This window comes from Brienomyrus brachyistius, chromosome 17 (genome assembly GCF_023856365.1).
Source record: "Brienomyrus brachyistius isolate T26 chromosome 17, BBRACH_0.4, whole genome shotgun sequence".
Taxonomy (NCBI): domain Eukaryota; kingdom Metazoa; phylum Chordata; class Actinopteri; order Osteoglossiformes; family Mormyridae; genus Brienomyrus; species Brienomyrus brachyistius.
Window position 1 is genome coordinate 8,513,380 of NC_064549.1, and position 16,477 is coordinate 8,529,856.

General features: G+C 40.9%; 1 protein-coding gene across 3 annotated transcripts in view; it reads left to right on the plus strand.

Moving 5' to 3' along the window:
- Nucleotides 1-1,253: 1,253 nt before the first annotated feature.
- The window catches only part of LOC125711959 (sodium/calcium exchanger 2-like), a 69,983-nt gene continuing 54,759 nt past the window's right edge, over nt 1,254-16,477 (plus strand). For 2 of the 3 annotated variants that reach the window (XM_048981458.1, XM_048981462.1), the window contains exon 1: nt 1,255-1,469. The gene's annotated coding sequence lies outside the window, so the exon portion shown is untranslated. Of the gene's footprint in view, nt 1,470-16,477 lie in introns of all 3 variants that reach the window. The other variant, XM_048981459.1, reaches the window with a different exon arrangement.

Below are 16,477 nucleotides of genomic sequence, written 5' to 3' on the forward strand. Positions count from 1 at the left end.
GTTGACCTCTTTCCTCTTTTGTATCCCCTGGTGCTTTGGTTGTAGTTAGTCTATAAAGAAAACCTCTCTTTGATGGGAAGTAACATGCAGGGTGGTAGTGGGGGGTAGTGTCGGTTATACTGTGTGCCTTTTCTATGTGAGAGGCTCCCGTAAGTTAAAAGCTGAAAGAAGGAATTATGACTAAGAGACCGATTCTCTTTGTAAGGTTCTTGGTGCTAAAAGGTGGTACTTAAACACTTGAACAAGACAGGAAAGCACATAGAAAACATGGCACAGCAAGGGCCAGCATTAATGCTACCCTGTTATAAAAAAAAAGTACCAATTTGTATCCTTTAGGGTGCCGTTATTAGGGTGCAATTATGCAATTGTCACTGAGGCCGTACCCTCAAGGGTCTGCCAACAACACTAGCGGTAGGTACTTGTACCTTTTAGTCTACTTTAAGGCACAGAAATGGACTCTGAGGAACATCGTCAAGGTACAAACAACACTTATGCTTACACTTAACACTTATGCACTTATTCGCATTTTAAAAGGTTTATTTAACCTAGAGGGTACAGTCCCAGTGACAAGCAAAGGTACAAATTGGTACTCTTTATTCTGACAGTAGGTTTGTGGGCATCTATAAATCAATGTTTTTTTTTTTTTAAGATTTGACATACCATTATGGTTATCTTCTATGCTTATGTTTTTTTCCATTATAAAATATATGTACACTATTAATTTGCAGTTGGTCGCCTAGTTAGACCTAACAAACAAAATGTCACAGGTTTATGTTCTAACACTGTAAATAGTAGAAAATAGGGGAAAATTATAAAGGGTAAATCCAAACCAATGTAAGGAAGAGCTTATAAATAGCACAACAACAACAACAACAACATATACTATTACTATTACTACTAAGGAGCACCGTAAGTGGTGGTGGTGGTGGTGGTGGTGGTGGGGGGGGGGGGGTGTTGGACTCGGGGGCTCAATATGATATGCTTTCATGGGGCGCAAAATCTCTAGCAACGCCCCTATTACTACTACTTCTACTACTACTGCTGCTACTACTACTAATAATAATTATATAAATGTTGTATTGTGTGAAACACATAACACAAAGTGTTGGTCTGTAAAATTAGTTGCAGAACACGCAGCTTGAATATAACACGGGCATGGGCATCAAAGTGAATTCGCCACGCGGGTAAGCAGTCCGGTGAGTGAGAGCGAGCGCAGCCCTGAGTTCCCCTGATAACCGCCCTCCTTCCCTCGGCCACGCGCCTCACCCGAGTATAACGCGAGCGCGGCTGAGCGCGTGTGAACTGTTTGTGTTTGTGAGTGAGAGAGAGAGCGCGAGACAGCGCGTGAGAGTCAAGCCCGTACCCGGGGAGCGCCGAGAAATTATCGGAAACAATTTCAATGAATACCACAGCAATATGTTAATTGCGACCACTTCTGCAGTGAGCGACTCGACAAACTAGCAAATAAGGTAAGACAGCAAAAGTGTGACTGTTAGCGTTGATGCAGGAATAATATTAAAATAATAGGATGTGCGTGCTGGTTAATAAACTGGTTTGCCGATAATAACAAATAGTTGTAAGTAAACTACGCAGAATACCTAAATCCACTGCAATGTGAATCATCAGGCGTTTTATCGAGTACCACTGCTGTTATATTACTATACATCTATTTCTACGGAGCAGCATATGGAATAAACATTATTTAACGCTCATTTTCATCTACTCAAGAAATCGTTTAATTTATAATAAATTCCAAAGGAAAAGAGTAAGCGTCACAGTAATTTATCCGCTCGGTGTTAGAAATACACTGAACTGGGTTTTTATTATTTTTATGTTTTTAGTCTTAATGAATAATTCCTCTTATTGATGGTTGACACCGTGCACTTTCAGAACCAGCTGAAATGGTGGTGGAGAAGTTATCAGACAGCCGAATTACCAGACTGCAGTAATTCAAGTTTTCGAGTTTTCAGTGTTTAATGTGTAAAGCAGGGGCGTTTGGACGGGCAGGGGAGGAAAAAAGTATAGCCTTCTCTCCAGGTAGTGGATTTCAGTTTAATGCAAATGCTATTGTAGCTGATCTCAAAACAGATGTTTGAATCCTCTTTTGTGGCAGTGCGTGTAATGTGATCTATGCTTGTGATTATTATATGATTTAATTCTAAATTGCTTTACTTTAAAGCGTTTCAGTGGAATATATCATATCACTTTATTGACAGACTTGAAGATTTGATTCATATTTGATTTTGATGACTTACTATAGGTATTCGGTTTTTTTAAACGCATTGAAGGTTGCATCTTAAATAATATATTATCGCAGATATTAGCTATATATGTGTATTTTACTATGTAGCTGTGTCACTAACCTGACAGAAGGAAAGAGGCGCGTGCTCGGCAATTTACATAGTGGGACGTTGCCCTTCAAGCTGTAGTAAATCCAAAGGACAACAAAATATGGATAATTTAACAAATCCTGTGTGCTACAATAAAATATACTTCGCGTTTATGTGAACACAATGTTTAATTTCTCACCCCGACTTTTATAAGTTGACGATGATTGAGGGAAAAAATGCATATGGTGTTTGATAACTATTTGCCCGATGCAATGTGCGAATTTGTAGCGCTGCGCAAAATAGAAACGTGTATACCAGCTGTGATATGATGCACGTTTTCACGACGTAGTGATTGCGCCTTGCCTTTGTGTGGATTAGACGGGTTATGATTAAGGGGCTGCGGGAGGGGCTTCTCCGAGCGGAGCGGCAGCGAGCAGGGCTTTCCTCTTTGCGGGGAATGGGTATTTTCTGCAGTTGGGATTTCCCTGCACTTCTTCCCTGCCTATCAGCTAACAGAAGCAATTCTTCTTCTTTTTAGCACATGGTGTTGCGCTGCTGCTGCGGTTTTTGCTCTCGGCTGTAGTTACTACGGTCGGTGAAGCCTATTAACGGATAAGATGTTGAATTTACCCCACATTTCAGCCTAATGCTTTATAAATTGGCGCACGGACCCCGCCCCCACCCCTTCACAACCACACACATACCGTATTTGGTTTAGTTTTTCAATGTATGTATCTGTCATTTTTTAGTTACATTTTGTAGCAACCTGTACCAGATTTTATTACCACCTAGCTCTCTGCTCGGTTACTCTGAATATTAATTCTACAGTGTACTAGAAACCTACAATTATAGCCTCCCAGTGGTTATGACTTAATGCTGAGGTTAGCCCCCTTATTTAAAAACAGAACGGGTAAGCAATCAGTTTTAATCAACGGAGCCTTTTAAGTTTCATTTTAGAAATGGCTTGTGCTTCGGCGTGAGTATTTTAGACAAATTACTTTTCGTGCCTGTTAAAGTGAATATTTTAATGAATATTTCTGGAAATGAAATATGCTCAGCACATAAAGCATGTGTATAGGTATAATGAACACTGATAGAATTAGCACGGAAGTCTACCTTTTCTTCAGACCCGGTGAAAAATATATGCAAGGGGTGATGTCTCTCCAACGCAAGCATAGAGCCCTGACATAGCGCAGTCAGAGGGGGCTCGTCCTGCAGCTCACGCTTCCCCGCCCTAGTCGCCACACTCCTGCGTGGGTGTGCTTTCATCGTGGCGTGTCCGGGAGCCGGTATCGAGGGAGGCGTCTCTCTCTGAAAGCAATGCTGCGGATCGGTATTGAAAGGTTCTACCGCAACCCTATAGTTCTCATAAATTTCTTTTACAGTCTGGCTATAATCCATAGTCACTGACACTCATCTTAATGAATAACGATTCCTTCATTGTGTTACTTTACCTCCTTTACTGCTTTTTTCCCTCTATCTTGTTATTCATTATGTGTATGACTGTTCATTTCTTCTCATAGTTACTAAGCCCTTACTAATCATTCTAATCAGGGCCACAACTTCCCTTAAATAATGAATTAAGCACACATGCACAGAGCTGCTGTTTTTCCGAATTGAATATAAACATTGAGGTGGATTTCGATGCATGGATGTACATTAGGATTGCACTGGTTCGTAGGCTGAAAGGGTACAGACACTGCCAAACACAAAACGGTGGGGGATGGCATACCTGCTGTGACTTCATCAATAAGGCGGGGCGTGCATGCCCATTCCAGTGGGCCGGACTCCAGAATTGACGATACCAGTTGTCCCACTTTTGGCCAATTCATCTATCGTCATGGTGGGAAACTCCATCTGAAATTATTATAATAATACTGTAGATGTTACTGTCTCACATATACCACAGTCTCTTCTCTGTATTATTGGCTAGAGGCCATCATTCATCTCTTGATTAGAATGTCACAGACATAAGACTTGTGTTTTGCAAACGAAATCTAGGTATTTACTAATGAAATTCGAACAGGGTATTAGACAGATGATCCTGTGCTGAGAGGTGCTTGCCCATTGGCTGGCGTTATTCCATGAAGGTTTTTGATAGTGTGGCGTAAAATAATGTGCCGCAGATAAGACCTCACTCAATTATCTTGCATTAGGGTTAGTATGGCAGTGTGGCAGTGGTTAGTATGGCAGTGTGGCAGTGGTATCGAGTGAGTGTTATGTGTCTGCAGGGTCCTGGCTGTGGGTTGTTCCCACTCCATCTGAAACAGCGGTACGACGTCTTTACCCAGCGGTTATCGCTTTCCCCTGGTGCCTCTCTTTCGATGCCCATGGCTCACTGTGAGTCTCTTTGGCTCTGGTGCCCATGCTGTCAAGCTGCATCGCCGTGGTCCATCATGCCTTAGAAAACTGAGCTATCCGCCCCGTTGTCCTCCACTGTACGTTTCAAATACTCCTCAGCTGTTGGAAGTCGTAACATAAAAGTGTTGTGCTTCAAAGTAATATTTAATCACAGTCATTGAACTTTTAATGCGAAATGCAAAATTGAACAAATAATGTTACAGAGTGATTTTCCCCACAATGCTGAGAAGGATAAGCAACTATATGGATGGATGGATAGATGGATGGATGATGCACATTCAGTTACCATCAAATACCATGTACCTGTAGTGGTTCAATTACGTATGTCGAAAAGGTCTTGTGCATTCGCACGCATCCTATAATTGTAGTTACAAATCTAAAACCGCTTTCAGCCGGTGTGGTTAGTCAGTTAAAACCACAAGTCTGGCTGTGAGTGTCCTGTAATGGTATGAAAGGTAATGTTCTCTGTGGTGAAAGTGATGATCCATTTTGATTGCAGCAGGGTTAAATGTTAAATGCTAAAGAGTTCAGGTGTAGTGCTCTTACATTCGGCTGCTGGGTCAGGTTTACCGTCATCTTTTTTTTTCCCTGATGGTGTGTGTGTGTGTGCGTGCGCCTGTGTGTGTGTGTTTTGTTTGCCGTCCAGCTCATAGGTGTGTCAGCGTCTGTACCTGCTGCCTCTGCACTCTGCTTCTCCGTCTTGGCCAGCAGCAGTTAGCATTGCCAAAGGTAAACGAAGGGTCAGATTGTAATTTGCCAGCTTGCCTTTCTTGGCCCATTTGCTGGGCTGTTGTCACTGCTCATCAAGCGCAGCCTGCATTATGGTTTGTGGTGCGTGTAACTCGCGGCCCGCAGTGTCTTGAATACTGGATCCGTTCGCTTAACAATGGAGTCGATTAGGGGTTTGGATTGTCCAGCGGACACCTTGAAACAATAACCTAATCCAGTGGTCGCTTTGTAGTGTTGAGTTTCATATGGTACAACATGGCTGCTAGAGGACAGGGGCGCTGGGGGGAGAGGATGTAACATAGAGCTCTGCCTGTTGCCCAGATGCCTGTCATGATTATAAATGATGCAGAATAGGGTGTCAGGTCCAGGTGGCAGGAATGGGATGGGACTTGCAGCTGAATGTCGTACTGTACATGCATTTTTTAGGTCTCACAGACAACATTCGGCTTAAAAGCCCACAGACATCACAGATTTGTTCCATTTTAAACCAGACACTCGTGTTGGGAAGCTGGCGGCTGGGCTACTTCCAGCCTTCGGAAAATTTGGCACTTTAATCCCGATGCTCTGCAGCTTTTAGGTTCCGCCTGGACCGTGCGCCCACATGTCTGTTGCCTGGAGGAAAAACGCTAAAAGTACAGGTTCCCACTCAGAGCTGCAACAGCGCTCGTGCTCCAGCTGCTCAGTCGAAACTGGGGAAAAAAAATGGCGGAAGAAAAATCCGACACGCTGTCACTGGGCGCTGCAAGTGTTTTCCATTTAAATAGCCTAATTCTGTGGCTAGCATTAGCGGCGGAAGAGTGACGGACTCACTGCGTGTTCTTTTTTCACCAGCGGCTTTTGTGCATTTTCTGCTTTGTCATTGAATATTGCATAACGGTGCCCAGCTTCTGGCCACTGAGGTCGAGAAATGAGAGAGCATCTCCTTCTAGGATGACAAGGGCCAATGACAGTGAGGGAGGGAATCGGGGTAATGGAAAAACCGCAGGGCAGCTTTACATGTCATTTATTTGTCTGCGCATGTTCCCCTATCGGTTATCTTTTCTGTGCTCTTCCTCGTTTCTCCTCCCCATTCCTCTCTTGCACTCGCTCATCATGCCGTTGAGGAGATGAGTACGTTTCAGGAGAAAAATGGGCGGGACACGTATCCATCCATCCATTTTCCAAACCGCTTATCCTATTGGGCTGCGGGGGGTCCGGAGCCTATCCCGGAAGCAATGGGCACGAGGCTGGGAACAACCCAGGATGGGGGGCCAGCCCATCGCAGGGCACACTCACACACCAGTCACTCACACATGCATTCCTACGGGCAATTTAGCAAGTCCAATTAGCCTCAACACATTTTTGGACTGTGGGGGGAAACCGGAGTACCCGGAGGAAACCCCACGACGACATGGGGAGAACATGCAAACTCCACACACATGTGACCCAGGCGGAGATTCGAACCCGGGTCCCAGAGGTGTGAGGCAACAGTGCTAACCACTGCACCACCATGCCGCCCCTGGACATGTATCCACATGGCGATTATGGTAACTCTTGGAGTCGTTCCCCTCAAGGAATCGGAACAGAAAATTTCTTCAGCTACCAGCAGGCGTTTTGTTGGAAAGGGGCTTACGTGGCTACATTATATATCAATCACACATATTGCTGCTTCTTCCTCCAAGTAATATTCACTTTTCATCTTAACGGTTTGGCTGCTTCCTGTTTCCCCTGTAGCTCTTAATTGCATAATCAAGTCAATTAACTATAGGTTTTTTCAGTTATTTTATATTCACTCTTAAAAAACTGGAAATATGAAGTGGATGCAATGAGAAGTCTGGGTATTAAATTCCCTGATTTTAATCTATAATTCCTGCATCAGAAACTACTGTCCAACCCATGACAAGCATTCCTGTTTTATTTTCATAAAATGCCGTGTTAGTAATTGAAGGTCGTAGAAGGCAGCCCTCCTGCTTTAGTGTAGTTAGCAAAGTAAATCATTATATGGGCGGGAATTTTGACTTAGTGCTTCCCAGCAATTATGTTACGTGTGCTTTTTCACATTGGGTAACTAGCTTAGAAGTTGTTAGATATGCACATTTTGATAAAGAAAATGCATAAAATTACCCTTCATCTCCAGTCCAGCTATTACTGTCATACATACGACTATAGCATAGACTTTATTTCCTTTTTTTATAGAATCAGATTAATAAATGGAAAATATCGGCACATTTTAAGTATGTATTTGATCTTTTAAATTTCCTTTTAAATTAAAAATTTTCCTTGGAAATTAGACAGCATTTATTCCCAAAAACCCATTAAATATAATGTAAAATTCCACAAGGACTTAGTTAATGCAGAACGTAAACTTAAAAAGCTACATAAATATTAAACACTAATGCATTATTATATTTTGGTATGTTTTACCATGCATTTTAATACCAATGAAAATGAAGTCTTCATATAACGAGCCCCTTATGATGATGATCATGGCAATGATGACAATGCTAATGGTAATAATGACTGATGGCATGATGATGATGATGATGACTGACAACAATGATGATGATGCTATTCATGACTGACGACACTGATGCCGATGACGACAATGATGATGACGACCATGATGACGACGATGCTAATAATGACAATGATGACTGACTACTCTGATGATAATAATGACTGACGACACTGATGACGATGATGAAGACTGACGACACTGATGCCGATGATGCCAATGCTAATGATGACAATGATGACTGACGACTGATGATAATGATGACAATGATGACTGACGACCCTGGTGCTGATGATGCTAATGATGACAATGATGACTGACGACTCTGCTGATGATGATGACAATGATGACTGACAACACTCATGCTGATGATGACTGATGATGATAATGATGAAGATGATGATTTCTGTTTATCTCCTTGTAACATTTTGGTTTGGAAAATCACTTTCAAACTCACTGTAGAAATATATAATTATAGTATTTCTGCAAAATTAGGCGGCGCACTCTATATGATTCTAGCAAACAGCAATGTTCACCTATTTATAGTGTTTTCATTATACTGTGGTATGTCCATGTTTTTGCCTCACCTGGTATATCCATTTGTATCAACTGAGCCTCATGTGTCTGAATGTGTGTGATGGAAATATAGAGATCATTATATAGATAGAAGTACTACAGGTCAATTAGGTTACAAAATCAAAAGGTAGAAAAGTCAATGCAATGATTTTCCTTGCTGGGTTTCAATATCTATACTGGCCGGCCAGCCATCCTTCTTCTGTGCTTGCTGATCCAGTACACGGTTATGGCGAGTATAGCGATCCCGGACAGCACAGCGTGCTACAAGGGGAATACCATGGATGGCAAGGCATGTCCTCATCAATGCTGCAGTAATCCGTCAGTTTAAATGGATTCATTTGAATAGTTTGTATTATTTATTGATGTTGGAGAGGCGTTGCATGTAAAAGGCTATTTGGACGGGTACAGTCAAATACTAACAAGGTGAAGCACAAGTTTAAATCATGGTACTGTATAGCTGGCATATAACACAGGGGTGGCATTGAAAAAGAAGTGGTACAACCCATTTTATGTGCATTTTGGAAATTTCATAGAAAGTCACATAGCAAAATGAATATATAAATAGTTTGCATTATATATGACTGGAGGGGGAAAATTAAAATATATTTCTATTAAAACATTCACCCATTATCCATGGCTAATTATCACAGGGTCAGTCTGGAGGCTGGCCCTGGAACCAAAGGGCCCAGTACTGGATGCCAGTCACACTCACTCAGGGCTATTTAGAGTAACCAGTTCATATTTATATTCTGCCGTCTTATTTGGAGGAATCCCATCTAAATGATGCAAAAACATGGAAGCTTTACATGCACAGAGAGAAGGGTGTCAGTCCCACAGTCCTGGTAGAGTGAAATGATTTTGATTTAGCCTGTAAGCAGTGTGCCTGTCAGAATTTTAAACCTGAATGTAGCCTTCAAAAAGTGTCACAACTAAATTTACATTTATCAGAATGGTAACACTTAAGGCCATCCATCCATTTTCCAAACCGCTTATCCTACTGGGTCGCGGGGGGTCCGGAGCCTATCCCGGAAGCAATGGGCACGAGGCAGGGAACAACCCAGGATGGGGGGCCAGCCCATAGCAGGGCACACTCACACACCATTCACTCACACATGCACACCTATGGGCAATTTAGTAGCTCCAATTAGCTTCTGCATGTTTTTGGATTGTGGGGGGAAACCGGAGTACCCGGAGGAAACCCCACAACGATATGGGGAGAACATGCAAACTCCGCACACATGTGACCCAGGCAGAGACTTGAACCCGAGTCCCAGATGTGTGAGGCAACAGTGCTAACCACTGTACCACCATGCCGCCCCTCACTTAAGGCCATGTTTTAGTAATTTATAAACACTCCCATAATGCATTATGATCCATTAATATAGCATTTTAAACATGGCTAAAAACGTTTATAAAAAGGCATAATGCATAATACACATGTCTATAATGTGTTATGCCCTTTGATAAATATGTATTTATAATGCATATATTATGCACTATTATTTGTTAAGAATGTGTTGATAAATTACTAAAAACATGACTTTCAGTGTTGCCTCTAAAACTTTATATTATAGCCAATGCACTTTAACATTTATTATATTTGTTGAGTTTGTTTTCAGTTTTGTTATATTATGTTATATTTTCAGAACTGAATTATGTTATAATTTCAGAATTGAAATTGAAAATCCTGATATTTATTTTACGCATGTACATTTTTAGCTATTTTTACTTCACAGTTACTGGTCAGAAGGTTTTTAAATACGGCTTATTGAGAGAGCTAATTAATTGCTAATAAATTTTCTAAATGTATGAATAGATTCTTACAAGAAACCATATAACACATACAGTTCTCACAGAAAGTCTTGGTAGGCTGGCTTGATTAAATGATGCAGATTTATTGGCTTTTGTAAGAAGGAGTCCATTGCCAAGCAGTGTTTAACGTGTCTCCACATATTTTCCACATAGACATTTTCTTTTCGTTTGTCACAACGTTTTTGATTGACTCATTCCGATCTGTTGTTGCCATTTTGCTATTAAACGCAATTGTAGCAATTGGTTCCCAAAGATGTTGCTGATTAAAAAGCATCCAGTGAGGCAGCTTGTCAGTGAACTTTTTAACTCAGAACAGCTCTTTCAGAACTATAATTTGGGCTTCAGTTTGAAACTTGAAATGGATGTTTTACTTAGAGCTCCTTGTTTTTTTTGCAAACAAATGAATAAAGTTATGATTTTTGTTATAAAACCAATACATTTGCAATATCTTTACTAAATTACGCAAGCGTCCCAGGACGTTCTGTCATGAGTTTATGTATTAGGTCAGAATAAAATTAACAAAAACAATGCGAAATACTGAACAAACTGTACTAAATAAGTCCTGCTCGATTGTCAAGGGCTGCGATAGGTCAATGGCGTGATTAGCATAGACATGCAAGAGGAAAACCTTCCATAAAGGCCTTCACTCATGCACATAATAAACACCACCTTCTACCATTTGTTTTCATACAAAACCTTCCTAAGAATGATTTTTGAAAAGTTAAAAGGGATTAGGCTGGTTATGGTACCTGAATTTTTAATCCACTTTTGAATCTGATGACATTGTGAAAACACCTTGCTATATAAACTGTACACGACCAGTTTAAAGTACTTTGGAATGACCAGAATAAATATGTAAATTAAATTTTAAATTGGGCACAGAATATGCATAACATTAATCAAAATATGAAGTGAATCTTACAGCAGACCCATCTGTCCGCAAGCACTGTTCCAGGCTAGCCTACTTATTGGGAGTGGTTAGGGGGGCTTCTCTTCCCCATTGACTGCTCTCATCCATATGTTAGCATCCTATCTGCTGCCAGTACTGCTGTAGACAGCCGCTGGCTAATAACTACAATATCACCAGTTCTATAGCATTAATAACGGCGGCAAAACAAACGAACAAACAAAATGTGTTATTCGAAAGTGATTTATTGCTGAATATATACTAGAAAAAAAATAAGATAATGTGTGTTTGTTATTTTTCCTTTTTTTCTGTCAATGATGTGAATTAATATTATGACTCTTGCACAGTCCCTTTGGTTTGTTGTGCTCCAGTAAGTCACTGCGAACTGTTTGCATCTGAGTGGTGCAGCTATATATATAATATTTTTGGTCCAGTCACTTTTGCTGACTTTTGCTAAGGCCTTCAGTTATCTAATCCTGAATTATCTAAGAAGAGCCACCCATAATCTCTTAATAGCTCCGGGAATTTGTTAAAAAGGCCCAGCTACGAGTGGTTGACAAGGACTCGTCCCACAGACGCTATTTTCTTATTACCCTAATAAATAAATTAACTTATAGTAAGAGCAGAGTGTCCCTGATGTCCATCTTCTGCTTCTGCAAGAGATTCATAATACCTAGAAGTGAGAGCAGCCAGCAGTTGCAATAATAAAATGCAAATTAAATGTAATAATTTGGCCATCAATATATTACATAATTTCAAAATGAATGAACATTTTAACATGCAATTGGGAATGATAATGGATTAATATAAAGCAGTTTGTAGACCTCTACAATGAGCATTATCCTGCATTATTAATTCCTTGCAGATAATAATTATAGATAATTCTGCAGACCTAGATTATGTGTGTCCTGCTGCTGCCAGCAAGAGACAGTTGGCGGTGGAGGGGAGGGAACGTTTGGACGGGTGAAGCACCTTGCTGTGTTTAAAGGGATGACATCATCTGTAAACAGTTAAAATGAACTACTGGAGTCCCAGACAGTATAAAATAGGCTGCTCGGTAATTCTGTTAACAGACACGGGATTTTCCTGTTCCAGGAAAAACCTCATGCGTTTTCTGCCAGCTCTAGGTGTTTGCGCGTCTTCATATCCTGCGTATCGATAAAATAAAGAGTATTTGTAAACTGGTGGTAATTCTCATAAGTTGCGTTTTATTGTTCCAGCCAGGTGTCCCTATATATCTCCTGATTTTATTCTGCCTCTCCCATCCCCTGGTACACCCCTCCCCACTGTCTGCTGCCACTAGAGCCCGTCTTTGTTCCTTTGTATTACCTTACACAGACAGATGGGTTCACAGACAGCCGCTGTATGGCTTACTTACTAAAGACATCACCACTATATCAAGTTTTGTGGGCTAAGTTGCACTGAGGGCGAACGCGAACAAGGTCGTGGGTGCAAACACACACCCTCAGGTATGGAAGGCATCTGCCGGCGAATTCAGGTCTTAATCTGACAGAATCGCAAGTAGATTTTTTAGATGTTTAATCTCATGTCATAAGGGCAGTAACAACAAAATGAAGAATGAAATTAGGAATTTACGTTTGACACGGTACTACGAAGTGTCCCGTCTTACTCCCCACGCGACACCATTTTTGGGTCAGGGCACAGGGTCAGCCGTCCTGCAGCATTCCCGGAGCGGCTGGGGTTAAGGGCTTTGCGGTCCAATGGTAACATGATTGCTGTACTTGCTACTGACTTCAAACCCACAACCTACTGGGTACAAACATTGCTCTTTAACCTGCTGGGCTATGAAGACATGAACCCCAGCAAAAATATACTGAAACGTCATTGGACGTTTTTCTGCCGACTTTTTATTTATTTATTTTTTAATTCCTGTGCATTTCCGCTTTCTTCATTCATCCTTTTCTCACACTCATTCTATCATAATTATTTGTCTCACTCTATAACAGTTGGAATAAACAAGACTTACCATTTCATCTAATTCAGGAGTGTACCTAGGATTTCTGACCCCCCGCCCAATTTTATGTATCATTTTACATCTTCAAGGGCCCCTGTCAAGTGCTGGACCCCCTGAATCTGCCAGGGTACCCGTGCCCCAATTGTCACTCCTGAATATATTAATATATTGTACTCATTAATATACTTGGGGTATATTTTTGCCACATACCTGGAAATATACATTATTAGACCAATTCCACTAGAATTAATTTTTCAATTTTCAGCAGAATTCTTTGGATGGCTGGCTGTTACAGCTTCAGTTTCTCCATTTTCTTGTGTTGTCAAACATTTTGAAAAACCTGTCCGTCTGTGTAATTTAAACAACATTTTAAATTGTCATCCATCCATTCTCACCATTTCGGTTGTTGTGGGTTGCGGGTAGCAGCATTTCCATGACGAATGCTCAGTGGTTATAGGTAAACATGAGAACCAACCTGCTTAAGTACAATAAACATTCTTGGTGGGGAAGATATGTCTGGTTTAAGGATATGTAATACGCAATGCTGATATTATCTCATTCCCCCCACAGTCCAAAAACATGCTGAGGCTAATTGGAGTTGCTAAATTGCCCGTAGGTGTGCATGTGTGAGTGAATGGTGTGTGGGTGTGCCCTGCGATGGACTGGCCCCCCATCCTGGGTTGTTCCCTGCCTCGTGCCCATTCATTCCGGGATAGGCTCCGGACCCCCCGCGACCCAGTAGGATAAGCGGTTTGGAAAATGGATGGATGGATGGATATTATCTCATTTTTACTGCATTTTCCTTAATAGTAAATGTAATTGTTTAATAATCTTAACAATAATTGAAGTAGTAGATGTATCTCCCAAGAATTTAACAGAACAATCCAAGATTTAGAAGGATACAATGAAACTGCTGTTTTACACATCTGAGTAATACAGCCTTTACTTTTATATACAGTACAAAAGTCTTAGGCAGTCCAAAGAAATGTTTAAAGCTGTTTATCTGGGCAGCAAGTCTACTTTGGCTTAGAACAAAAAACACAATCTAACATTAGAACATGTGCAAATTAAGAGTAACACAATAAAAACTAGTAATAATTTCTTCTGTTTTCTAAAAAGTTACTGATATCTAGTTGGATGGCTAGATGAACACCGCTTCAGTTCCCAAACTTCTCCTCAGGGGCACCTCAGCCGTTCCATGATTTTGTTAAATTTAACCAACAGCTCAATTAAATAATTAAATATATTGGTTTAAATAGTCAGTGACAGATTGACTAGCTGTATGAGGTGTGTTAGTGGCCAAGTCAAAAAATACATGACTGCACTGGACGGTCGCCGCAAATACTAGGATGATTTTAGCAGAGGTTCTGAAATGGCTAAGCTGACACACTTTGACAGGCATAATATCATAGTTTTACACCAACACGAGAATAATCTAAACATCATTTTCTTTGCCTGCCTAAGACTTTTGCACAGTACTGTACATTTAATTCCAGGACCATTTTTTTGCCAGTAAAGTCTTTGTTCAAGTATAAAGCTGTTAAATTAAATGGAAGTGTCACATAATTATCTTATTGGTTCTTAGGTAGTCACATGCTCAAGTCCAGCTCTGTGAAACTTGACACACATCTCAGAGCTCTACCTTATCGACTACCGGAATTGATTTTGGGTCGGAAGAAATATTTTAAAACCACTGATTAATCTATCTGTCGATTAATTTATCTGTCACTGAGGAGAGAGCGGAGCATGACATGTCAATGTGATTAAACAGTCGAGGTATCTGGGCAGAAATGTCTAATCTACAAGAGCAGAGCCAGCTTCAAGGTCAACCATTTCACTATTAATTTGTAAGCCGCTTAAAGCAGCTGCCGCAGTATCTCTTGGAGCAGTAAAGTAATTGTGTCTAGGAGATATAATTAAATGCAATGGCTGCATTCCGGAGCGCGTCGGCGACGTTGTCGACAGGTGCCGGTTCATCGGCGAAATCCGGGGAGCCCAGCTCCCAGAGAACGAACACGAAGGCTTGTGCGCCCAATCCGAACCGACCGTCAAAGAAGTACTGAGAGAACATATGCTAGAAGCAGATGGACGTGGAAAGGCTGCTTCCTGGGCTTGCCCTCGCCATGTTGTGACCCGTTGGCATCGAGGGCAGGAGATTTCTAATGAGTTTGTGACTCACAATCCTACTGTCCTCCCTGTTGGACTTTCAGCTGTGTCCTTTTATATCAGATTTATTTTGTCATGGTTCTGCATGCAGGGGATGCCTGTTTTATTTGTCTTTTTTTCTCTTATAAAGGCCGTGTTTGTCTGTTATAATAATACAAGCTGTTAAGTAATGTAGACGTTAAGAATGAATTCCATGTCATCTTGAACATCCTATGCAAAATGGCACCTTACCTGAAATCAGTCACCTTTTTATCTTCTTTTGTCTTTGTACTTGTCCTCTTTATTTTATTTTTGGTATTTCAAGATCTGTTTTGTTGATTTAATCTAGCACTATGAGAGCCGTGCCTTGGCAGAGTAATTTCCCTTGGGGTAGATGCAGTTTTATCTAATATGATATAATCTAGATCTGTCAGATATGTCCTCAAACTTTCATTGTTATCACATATACAAGTAAGTGGTGAAAAATGTTTTTAAAAGTCTTTATTTTAAGCAGCCTTGAATGAGATTTCTCTATTTGATCCTTTTTATCCTTTTTACATGCTTTGAAACTGGAGGGAAAGATTTGCATTCGTGCCACATTCAATTTTCCCTGTTCCTTACCTAGCATTGATCCAATAGAAAGCAATCTCCTGCATTGATTGTCTTTCGGAGAGGAGGCTGAACGGCGTGGCACAAGGGCCTTCCTGTCCCTACAGCCCCTCCCCCTTCAAAGCCAGACAATAGAGGTGATTTCTGGGTTGAACCATGTCAACGCACAATGCTTTTCAATTTGGGGAAACCGCTGGTTGGATCGGTCTCACATGCAGTAATGTCACACTCATCATGTATGTTCTTATGGTAGATCACTTGACAGTTGCTTTAGTTTTTCATGCCACTTGAGTTGATCTTTTAGCCTGTAAGAAAGAACTTGACTGTGCGCTAAACTAGAACTCACTCACTATAGGCAGTCTGTCTGTGTAAGGTAATATAAAAGGTTTTTGGTTTATTTTAATAAAGAGTGTTTCCAATTCACAAATTGCAATAGGTAATTGTGGGAATGGTTCGTGCAACATGAATTTCTTATTGGCTTTTAGCTTTTTAGGTGATTTTGTCTTGCGTAGTAGAGTAACTTGAACATACCAGATAAT